Source organism: Pinus tabuliformis, chromosome 4_2, assembly GCF_031772625.1.
Source record: "Pinus tabuliformis cultivar Carrire ecotype Pingquan chromosome 4_2, CPIR1, whole genome shotgun sequence".
NCBI classification, from domain to species: Eukaryota; Viridiplantae; Streptophyta; class Pinopsida; order Pinales; family Pinaceae; genus Pinus; species Pinus tabuliformis.
Window position 1 is genome coordinate 75,561,272 of NC_142304.1, and position 11,253 is coordinate 75,572,524.

The window sequence follows — 11,253 nt, forward strand, 5'->3', positions numbered from 1 at the left end:
AAAGGTCACATCCGTCCGAGTTCATCGCCCTGTGGGAGCCCGATCGTGTTGGTACAGAAGAAGGATGGGACGTGGAGACTATGTATTGACTATCGAGCGCTGAACAAGATCACTGTCCGTAATAGGTACCCAATCCCGCGGATTGATGACCTCCTAGACCAACTAAAGGGGGCGAAATATTTCAGCAAGATCGATCTGAAGTCAGGATATCACCAGGTACCAATCGAACCCTCCGATGTGTGGAAGACTGCCTTCAAATCCAAGGAGGGCCTCTTCGAATGGTTGGTCATGCCTTTCGGATTGACGAATGCTCCTGCAACCTTTATGAGGCTAATGGATGACATCTTGCGGCCATTCACCAACTCCTTTGTAGTAGTATACTTGGATGACATTCTGATCTTCAGCCAGAGTTGGGAAGAGCACCTCCACCACATCCGACAGGTTCTCCAAACACTGCGGCAACACAAGCTATGTGCCAATTTGGAGAAATGCACTTTTGGCATGACTCAGGTTCAGTATCTGGGATACATCATTGATGAACAGGGGGTGCATGTCGATCCGGCCAAGATCCAAGTCATTCGGGACTGGCCCTCTCCAACTACTCTAACAGAGCTCCGCAGCTTTCTAGGACTTGCCAACTTCTACCGCAGGTTTGTGTTGGGGTTTTCTCATATTTCTTGGCCCTTGAGTCAAGTCACCAAGGGCGGGGCGAAAGCAAAATTATTTTGGTCTGAATCTCAACAGAAGGCATTCAGGGAATTGAAGGATCGCCTCTGCACAGCACCAGTGCTCGCGTTACCAGATTTACAACAACCATTTGAGGTCGAGACAGATGCCTCCGACTATGCTATTGGGGCAGTCCTTACTCAACATGGACATCCAGTGGCATATCACAGTGAAACACTTTCAGACACAGTCCGGAAGTACCCCACTTATGATAAAGAGATGTATTCCATTGTACAGGCCTGCCGACAATGGAAGCATTACATTTTGGGGAAGGAAACGGTCATCCACACAGACCACCGACCTCTGCAGTTCATACAGACCCAAGGGAAATTGCAGAATGATCGCCATCAGAAGTGGTCTACATACCTGCAACAGTTTCACTTGAATGTCAAGTATAAAAAGGGCAGCACCAATAATGTTGCAGATTGCCTCAGTCGGCCACCGATCATGGCGCTGACCACCGTGCTCAACTCTTGTGGGCACGAGACTGCTGATTGGCCACTTCTCTACAAAACCGACCCAGAATTCGGCCACACATACCAGACACTCTTGGAAGGTCGGCATGTTGCAGATTTTCACCTCTAGGACACCCTATTATGCCACCTCGGTCACCTTTGTGTTCCTTCAAGCGAGCGTGCCAAGATGATTTGGGAAGCACACTACAGTCGGGCTGCTGGGCATTTCGGGGTCAAGAAAACAGTGGCAGTACTGCAAAATTATTTCTATTGGCCAAATCTTCGACAGGATGTTGGGAAGTACATCCGATCATGTACTGCCTGTGCCATTGCCAAACCGACCATTAAGAAGCATGGCCTCTATACCCCGTTGCCTACCCCGAGTTGACCTTGGGAATCCATCTCCATGGATTACATGTCAGGCCTTCCTTCCACTAAGCACGGAAATGACTGTGTTTTTGTGATCGTCGACAGGTTCTCGAAGATGGCCATTATGATGGCCTGCAAGAAGAATATCACAGCAGAAGCCACTGCTAAACTCTTCTTTGAGCGAGTGTGGGTGCACTTTGGGATCCCACAGTCTATCATCTCATATCGGGAGTGTCGGTTTCTCAGCACATTTTGGTCTAGTCTCTGGTCAATGCTAGACACCAAACTCACGAAGTCCACAGCCTTCCATCCTCAAACTGATGGCCAGACAGAGGTTGTCAACAGGATGATTGTGCACATTCTGCGCATGTATAACTCAAAGCATCCACGCACATGGGACGAGAGCCTCCCCTATGTTCAACACAGCTACAACCGAGCTCTTCACAGCTCCACTGGCCATAGCCCTTTTCAGGTGGGTTTGGGATTCCAGCCACTATGCCCCATTGATGTGGCCATGCCCCTTGCAGCTACTCACATGAATTCAGCTCATGTCCAGTCCGAAACAGATAATGCCACCAGCTTCATTGAGCGCATCCAACATATTCGCCAGCAGGTCCATGACATTCTTGAGAAATCAAATGCCAAGTACAAGCAGCGACATGATCAACACCGGGTGCCACACAAGTTTCAGGTGGGCGACAAAGTCTGGTTGCATTTGCAAAAGGAACGCCTTACTGGAGCCTATCGGAAATTGAGACCACTCCGATATGGTCCTTACACCATTACTAAGGCGATGGGAGACAATGCATTTGAGCTCAGCATTCCCCCATTCCTTGGCCTACACCCAGTGTTCAATGTGGACTGCCTTCGGCCATACTTTCCACCATTGCTTCCTAAGGGGGAGGAATGATCCAGGTGGATATTGGTGGCCACCTGCCAAGTCCACCTGGACCCCCACCATTGTCTTTCTCAGCAATTTCAGTTTCCTTAATTATAGCACAGTTTACTATTTTTAGCAGTTTTTCGGGTCCTAAACTTCCGGAGCCGTTTTGAGGCCCTAAACGATGTTTTTTGGGAAATCCACTGCCAGCGATTTTTCTGATAAAAATCGTCTTTTCCGTCGTAGTCCTCGGAGAGATCTTTCCAACGGGCTATCATGCACGTCAAACGAAGATAGTATGACCAATTCGCGACCCCGGGAAGTTGATGTACCAACTTACCCAAAAACGGGGCCCACAATTTGGCGTTTCATCTTCTAGGGTTAGGTTTTGGAATGTTAAGGGTTTTCCATTGTTTCTCAACAATAAATAGGCCTTCGAGCCTCATTGTAACACAGTTCAGAGGCATGTAGCCACCACATCTCTTCTCAGAGATAAGCTACCATCGCCCTAGCTGGTTTATTTCCATTTCTGGTTGTAAGCATATTTCAGTATTTTCCATTAATGAAATGAAGTATTACTTCCGCTGCATCTTTGTGTATATGGTTATCTCTGTAATTTGTTGCGTTCCTGTTTAAATCCGGATCAGTGGTATCAGAGCGGTCTGCCTTTTCTCTGTTTTTCTTTGCATGTCCCCAACAAGGTCGGGATATAAGGAGTTAGGGCTTGAACTGGTTGAACCTTTGCAAGACCAGCCTCGCAAATCCCGACGGCCTCCCATGGCGGACGAGAAGAAAGACGAGGGGGCAGGAGATCCCATCAAAATCTTGCTCGAAGAAGCCCTCGAGCGACAACGGAACGCGATGATGGACAGCTTTGCCCAGATCCTTCAACGGCTACCCAGAAGCAACGCATCGGCTTCCAGCAGCTACTCTGGAAACGCCACACCCTTTAAGGTACAAGTTAATTTTGAAATCCCCATATTCGAGGGTCAGATAGACGCAGATGTCGTAGATAAATGGTTAAATCTACTAGAGGGTTATTTTTCTGTTCATGAATTTTCGAGTCGGGAAAAGATTGTTTTTGCTCTTCTCAAAGCAGCCCCCCACGTCAAGGACTGGTGGGAAACCTACTGCGAGCAGAAGGATGAAAGTACTGGCTCACTATTTTCAGCCGCACCCACCTGGGATTCGTTCCGGGATGCCATCAAGGAGCAGTACTACCCTGTCGGAAGCTATGAGGATGAATACATAAAGTGGACCACGCTGCGGCAGGGTAGGGACCAAGACGTGCTGGAGTTCACCAATCTTTTCCATACCCTTCGCACAAAGTTGGGTATCAAGGACTCAGAGCAACATTTGATACTCAAATACCGTGGCTGCCTACACAAGTACATCCAGGAAGAAATACAATTCCTAAACATCCCCTCACTCGGCGCAGCATACCGATATGCCGTCAAGGTCAAGCAGAAGTTTAAACAAAAGAAGCGAGACTTTGGATCTGCGAATCCGAAGCAGGGGAAAGGTGCCCCTAAACCACAGAACAAAGGACAAAGCCAAGGCGGGACAACCCAAGACAACCAGCCGAAGCTGCAAGCAAAGAACAGTGCCGCGAAGCCGAAAAAGGACACTGGAAAATGGTGCGAGTTCCATAGGAGCTCCACTCACAACACAAGTGAGTGTCGGGCCAAGCAGTCACTGGTGGCTGAGCTAAAGGTTTCAGAATCAGATGCATGTTCCGACTCTGAGTCAGAACCCGATAAGGGGTATGAAAAAGGGAAGCAGATCATTGATGCGGATCCCAGCGCCACTGTTGCTACTGCAAAGATCCAGAAAAATGAACCCGAAGATCCAGAGGAGGAGGAGCGTCTCTTCCACTCCCAGATGTGGGTAAAGGGCTCCCCGATACAGTTCATTGTTGATAGCGGGAGTCAAAAGAACCTCATTTCGGCAGAGGTCGTGAAGCGGTTGGGCTTACCAACCACAACACATCCACAACCATACACCATTGGGTGGCTTCACCAAGGACGAGATCTTCGCGTGAGCCAGCAGTGTCGCCTTCCATACAACATCAAGCCCTTCACGGATGAGGTATTGTGTGACATTGCTCCCCTTGAATTTTGTGATGTATTACTAGGGCAACCATACTTGTGGAAGCGACATGCAGTGTATGAATCAAGGCCACGTGCTGTTATTATTACATTGGGAAATAAGTTGTTCAGGATACCAGAGGTAACACCACCTGCCGCCCTCTCTTTGATTACTGCAAAACAATGCAGTAAGATCATTTCCAAAACCAGGAAATTTGTTTTCCTGATGATACGCCCTCAAGGAAAGAAGAAGACAGTGGCCGCGGCCTCCAAACGGGGTCCCTCTGCACGACAACTACAGATGGACAAGGTTGTGGAGGAGTACGAGGACATCTTCACCTCCCCGGCAGGGGTTCCTCTGCACTGTCAAGTCAAGCACTCCATCGATCTGACCCCAGGTGCGCCGCTACCCAATGGACCAATTTATCGGCGCTCCGTTCTGGAGAACGATGAAATCAAGAGGTAGATTCAGGAGCTCCTGCAGAAAGGTCACATCCGTCCGAGTTCATCGCCCTGTGGGAGCCCGATCGTGTTGGTACAGAAGAAGGATGGGACGTGGAGACTATGTATTGACTATCGAGCGCTGAACAAGATCACTGTCCGTAATAGGTACCCAATCCCGCGGATTGATGACCTCCTAGACCAACTAAAGGGGGCGAAATATTTCAGCAAGATCGATCTGAAGTCAGGATATCACCAGGTACCAATCGAACCCTCCGATGTGTGGAAGACTGCCTTCAAATCCAAGGAGGGCCTCTTCGAATGGTTGGTCATGCCTTTCGGATTGACGAATGCTCCTGCAACCTTTATGAGGCTAATGGATGACATCTTGCGGCCATTCACCAACTCCTTTGTAGTAGTATACTTGGATGACATTCTGATCTTCAGCCAGAGTTGGGAAGAGCACCTCCACCACATCCGACAGGTTCTCCAAACACTGCGGCAACACAAGCTATGTGCCAATTTGGAGAAATGCACTTTTGGCATGACTCAGGTTCAGTATCTGGGATACATCATTGATGAACAGGGGGTGCATGTCGATCCGGCCAAGATCCAAGTCATTCGGGACTGGCCCTCTCCAACTACTCTAACAGAGCTCCGCAGCTTTCTAGGACTTGCCAACTTCTACCGCAGGTTTGTGTTGGGGTTTTCTCATATTTCTTGGCCCTTGAGTCAAGTCACCAAGGGCGGGGCGAAAGCAAAATTATTTTGGTCTGAATCTCAACAGAAGGCATTCAGGGAATTGAAGGATCGCCTCTGCACAGCACCAGTGCTCGCGTTACCAGATTTACAACAACCATTTGAGGTCGAGACAGATGCCTCCGACTATGCTATTGGGGCAGTCCTTACTCAACATGGACATCCAGTGGCATATCACAGTGAAACACTTTCAGACACAGTCCGGAAGTACCCCACTTATGATAAAGAGATGTATTCCATTGTACAGGCCTGCCGACAATGGAAGCATTACATTTTGGGGAAGGAAACGGTCATCCACACAGACCACCGACCTCTGCAGTTCATACAGACCCAAGGGAAATTGCAGAATGATCGCCATCAGAAGTGGTCTACATACCTGCAACAGTTTCACTTGAATGTCAAGTATAAAAAGGGCAGCACCAATAATGTTGCAGATTGCCTCAGTCGGCCACCGATCATGGCGCTGACCACCGTGCTCAACTCTTGTGGGCACGAGACTGCTGATTGGCCACTTCTCTACAAAACCGACCCAGAATTCGGCCACACATACCAGACACTCTTGGAAGGTCGGCATGTTGCAGATTTTCACCTCTAGGACACCCTATTATGCCACCTCGGTCACCTTTGTGTTCCTTCAAGCGAGCGTGCCAAGATGATTTGGGAAGCACACTACAGTCGGGCTGCTGGGCATTTCGGGGTCAAGAAAACAGTGGCAGTACTGCAAAATTATTTCTATTGGCCAAATCTTCGACAGGATGTTGGGAAGTACATCCGATCATGTACTGCCTGTGCCATTGCCAAACCGACCATTAAGAAGCATGGCCTCTATACCCCGTTGCCTACCCCGAGTTGACCTTGGGAATCCATCTCCATGGATTACATGTCAGGCCTTCCTTCCACTAAGCACGGAAATGACTGTGTTTTTGTGATCGTCGACAGGTTCTCGAAGATGGCCATTATGATGGCCTGCAAGAAGAATATCACAGCAGAAGCCACTGCTAAACTCTTCTTTGAGCGAGTGTGGGTGCACTTTGGGATCCCACAGTCTATCATCTCATATCGGGAGTGTCGGTTTCTCAGCACATTTTGGTCTAGTCTCTGGTCAATGCTAGACACCAAACTCACGAAGTCCACAGCCTTCCATCCTCAAACTGATGGCCAGACAGAGGTTGTCAACAGGATGATTGTGCACATTCTGCGCATGTATAACTCAAAGCATCCACGCACATGGGACGAGAGCCTCCCCTATGTTCAACACAGCTACAACCGAGCTCTTCACAGCTCCACTGGCCATAGCCCTTTTCAGGTGGGTTTGGGATTCCAGCCACTATGCCCCATTGATGTGGCCATGCCCCTTGCAGCTACTCACATGAATTCAGCTCATGTCCAGTCCGAAACAGATAATGCCACCAGCTTCATTGAGCGCATCCAACATATTCGCCAGCAGGTCCATGACATTCTTGAGAAATCAAATGCCAAGTACAAGCAGCGACATGATCAACACCGGGTGCCACACAAGTTTCAGGTGGGCGACAAAGTCTGGTTGCATTTGCAAAAGGAACGCCTTACTGGAGCCTATCGGAAATTGAGACCACTCCGATATGGTCCTTACACCATTACTAAGGCGATGGGAGACAATGCATTTGAGCTCAGCATTCCCCCATTCCTTGGCCTACACCCAGTGTTCAATGTGGACTGCCTTCGGCCATACTTTCCACCATTGCTTCCTAAGGGGGGAGGAATGATCCAGGTGGATATTGGTGGCCACCTGCCAAGTCCACCTGGACCCCCACCATTGTCTTTCTCAGCAATTTCAGTTTCCTTAATTATAGCACAGTTTACTATTTTTAGCAGTTTTTCGGGTCCTAAACTTCCGGAGCCGTTTTGAGGCCCTAAACGATGTTTTTTGGGAAATCCACTGCCAGCGATTTTTCTGATAAAAATCGTCTTTTCCGTCGTAGTCCTCGGAGAGATCTTTCCAACGGGCTATCATGCACGTCAAACGAAGATAGTATGACCAATTCGCGACCCCGGGAAGTTGATGTACCAACTTACCCAAAAACGGGGCCCACAATTTGGCGTTTCATCTTCTAGGGTTAGGTTTTGGAATGTTAAGGGTTTTCCATTGTTTCTCAACAATAAATAGGCCTTCGAGCCTCATTGTAACACAGTTCAGAGGCATGTAGCCACCACATCTCTTCTCAGAGATAAGCTACCATCGCCCTAGCTGGTTTATTTCCATTTCTGGTTGTAAGCATATTTCAGTATTTTCCATTAATGAAATGAAGTATTACTTCCGCTGCATCTTTGTGTATATGGTTATCTCTGTAATTTGTTGCGTTCCTGTTTAAATCCGGATCAGTGGTATCAGAGCGGTCTGCCTTTTCTCTGTTTTTCTTTGCATGTCCCCAACAAGGTCGGGATATAAGGAGTTAGGGCTTGAACTGGTTGAACCTTTGCAAGACCAGCCTCGCAAATCCCGACGGCCTCCCATGGCGGACGAGAAGAAAGACGAGGGGGCAGGAGATCCCATCAAAATCTTGCTCGAAGAAGCCCTCGAGCGACAACGGAACGCGATGATGGACAGCTTTGCCCAGATCCTTCAACGGCTACCCAGAAGCAACGCATCGGCTTCCAGCAGCTACTCTGGAAACGCCACACCCTTTAAGGTACAAGTTAATTTTGAAATCCCCATATTCGAGGGTCAGATAGACGCAGATGTCGTAGATAAATGGTTAAATCTACTAGAGGGTTATTTTTCTGTTCATGAATTTTCGAGTCGGGAAAAGATTGTTTTTGCTCTTCTCAAAGCAGCCCCCCACGTCAAGGACTGGTGGGAAACCTACTGCGAGCAGAAGGATGAAAGTACTGGCTCACTATTTTCAGCCGCACCCACCTGGGATTCGTTCCGGGATGCCATCAAGGAGCAGTACTACCCTGTCGGAAGCTATGAGGATGAATACATAAAGTGGACCACGCTGCGGCAGGGTAGGGACCAAGACGTGCTGGAGTTCACCAATCTTTTCCATACCCTTCGCACAAAGTTGGGTATCAAGGACTCAGAGCAACATTTGATACTCAAATACCGTGGCTGCCTACACAAGTACATCCAGGAAGAAATACAATTCCTAAACATCCCCTCACTCGGCGCAGCATACCGATATGCCGTCAAGGTCAAGCAGAAGTTTAAACAAAAGAAGCGAGACTTTGGATCTGCGAATCCGAAGCAGGGGAAAGGTGCCCCTAAACCACAGAACAAAGGACAAAGCCAAGGCGGGACAACCCAAGACAACCAGCCGAAGCTGCAAGCAAAGAACAGTGCCGCGAAGCCGAAAAAGGACACTGGAAAATGGTGCGAGTTCCATAGGAGCTCCACTCACAACACAAGTGAGTGTCGGGCCAAGCAGTCACTGGTGGCTGAGCTAAAGGTTTCAGAATCAGATGCATGTTCCGACTCTGAGTCAGAACCCGATAAGGGGTATGAAAAAGGGAAGCAGATCATTGATGCGGATCCCAGCGCCACTGTTGCTACTGCAAAGATCCAGAAAAATGAACCCGAAGATCCAGAGGAGGAGGAGCGTCTCTTCCACTCCCAGATGTGGGTAAAGGGCTCCCCGATACAGTTCATTGTTGATAGCGGGAGTCAAAAGAACCTCATTTCGGCAGAGGTCGTGAAGCGGTTGGGCTTACCAACCACAACACATCCACAACCATACACCATTGGGTGGCTTCACCAAGGACGAGATCTTCGCGTGAGCCAGCAGTGTCGCCTTCCATACAACATCAAGCCCTTCACGGATGAGGTATTGTGTGACATTGCTCCCCTTGAATTTTGTGATGTATTACTAGGGCAACCATACTTGTGGAAGCGACATGCAGTGTATGAATCAAGGCCACGTGCTGTTATTATTACATTGGGAAATAAGTTGTTCAGGATACCAGAGGTAACACCACCTGCCGCCCTCTCTTTGATTACTGCAAAACAATGCAGTAAGATCATTTCCAAAACCAGGAAATTTGTTTTCCTGATGATACGCCCTCAAGGAAAGAAGAAGACAGTGGCCGCGGCCTCCAAACGGGGTCCCTCTGCACGACAACTACAGATGGACAAGGTTGTGGAGGAGTACGAGGACATCTTCACCTCCCCGGCAGGGGTTCCTCTGCACTGTCAAGTCAAGCACTCCATCGATCTGACCCCAGGTGCGCCGCTACCCAATGGACCAATTTATCGGCGCTCCGTTCTGGAGAACGATGAAATCAAGAGGTAGATTCAGGAGCTCCTGCAGAAAGGTCACATCCGTCCGAGTTCATCGCCCTGTGGGAGCCCGATCGTGTTGGTACAGAAGAAGGATGGGACGTGGAGACTATGTATTGACTATCGAGCGCTGAACAAGATCACTGTCCGTAATAGGTACCCAATCCCGCGGATTGATGACCTCCTAGACCAACTAAAGGGGGCGAAATATTTCAGCAAGATCGATCTGAAGTCAGGATATCACCAGGTACCAATCGAACCCTCCGATGTGTGGAAGACTGCCTTCAAATCCAAGGAGGGCCTCTTCGAATGGTTGGTCATGCCTTTCGGATTGACGAATGCTCCTGCAACCTTTATGAGGCTAATGGATGACATCTTGCGGCCATTCACCAACTCCTTTGTAGTAGTATACTTGGATGACATTCTGATCTTCAGCCAGAGTTGGGAAGAGCACCTCCACCACATCCGACAGGTTCTCCAAACACTGCGGCAACACAAGCTATGTGCCAATTTGGAGAAATGCACTTTTGGCATGACTCAGGTTCAGTATCTGGGATACATCATTGATGAACAGGGGGTGCATGTCGATCCGGCCAAGATCCAAGTCATTCGGGACTGGCCCTCTCCAACTACTCTAACAGAGCTCCGCAGCTTTCTAGGACTTGCCAACTTCTACCGCAGGTTTGTGTTGGGGTTTTCTCATATTTCTTGGCCCTTGAGTCAAGTCACCAAGGGCGGGGCGAAAGCAAAATTATTTTGGTCTGAATCTCAACAGAAGGCATTCAGGGAATTGAAGGATCGCCTCTGCACAGCACCAGTGCTCGCGTTACCAGATTTACAACAACCATTTGAGGTCGAGACAGATGCCTCCGACTATGCTATTGGGGCAGTCCTTACTCAACATGGACATCCAGTGGCATATCACAGTGAAACACTTTCAGACACAGTCCGGAAGTACCCCACTTATGATAAAGAGATGTATTCCATTGTACAGGCCTGCCGACAATGGAAGCATTACATTTTGGGGAAGGAAACGGTCATCCACACAGACCACCGACCTCTGCAGTTCATACAGACCCAAGGGAAATTGCAGAATGATCGCCATCAGAAGTGGTCTACATACCTGCAACAGTTTCACTTGAATGTCAAGTATAAAAAGGGCAGCACCAATAATGTTGCAGATTGCCTCAGTCGGCCACCGATCATGGCGCTGACCACCGTGCTCAACTCTTGTGGGCACGAGACTGCTGATTGGCCACTTCTCTACAAAACCGACCCAGA